Consider the following 429-nt stretch of genomic DNA (forward strand, 5'->3'; position numbering starts at 1 on the left):
ATTTTTCTCCAAATTTTGGAACTTTGCAAAAAACTTTGCAAAGTTCCACGGTCCTAACTAAAAATCGCACAAAAACGAGGTGTACAGTTTTCGAAAGAATGAATCTTTACCTTTAATTTGCGCACTCGTTCAGCATTGTGTGATTTTTTTTCACCGAGTTATTTAACATTGAAGCAAAAAAGGTCATTTTTACTTCAAAGTTCAATAACTCGGTGAAAAAAAATCGCACAATGCTGATCGAGTACTCAAATTAAAGCTAAAGATTCACGCTTTCGAACGATGTCAACTTCATTTGCGCGCGATTTTTATTTTACCTTTTGGAACTTCGCAAACTTGGTAAAAAATTTTTAGATTTGATGCATCTCCATTTGCATCCGTGCAGCTTTGTAAAGAATCAGTAAACTGAGTCGACAAGGCACACAGGGGATA

The sequence above is a fragment of the Wasmannia auropunctata genome, unplaced genomic scaffold, assembly GCF_000956235.1.
Source record: "Wasmannia auropunctata unplaced genomic scaffold, wasmannia.A_1.0 LD336116.1, whole genome shotgun sequence".
NCBI classification, from domain to species: Eukaryota; Metazoa; Arthropoda; class Insecta; order Hymenoptera; family Formicidae; genus Wasmannia; species Wasmannia auropunctata.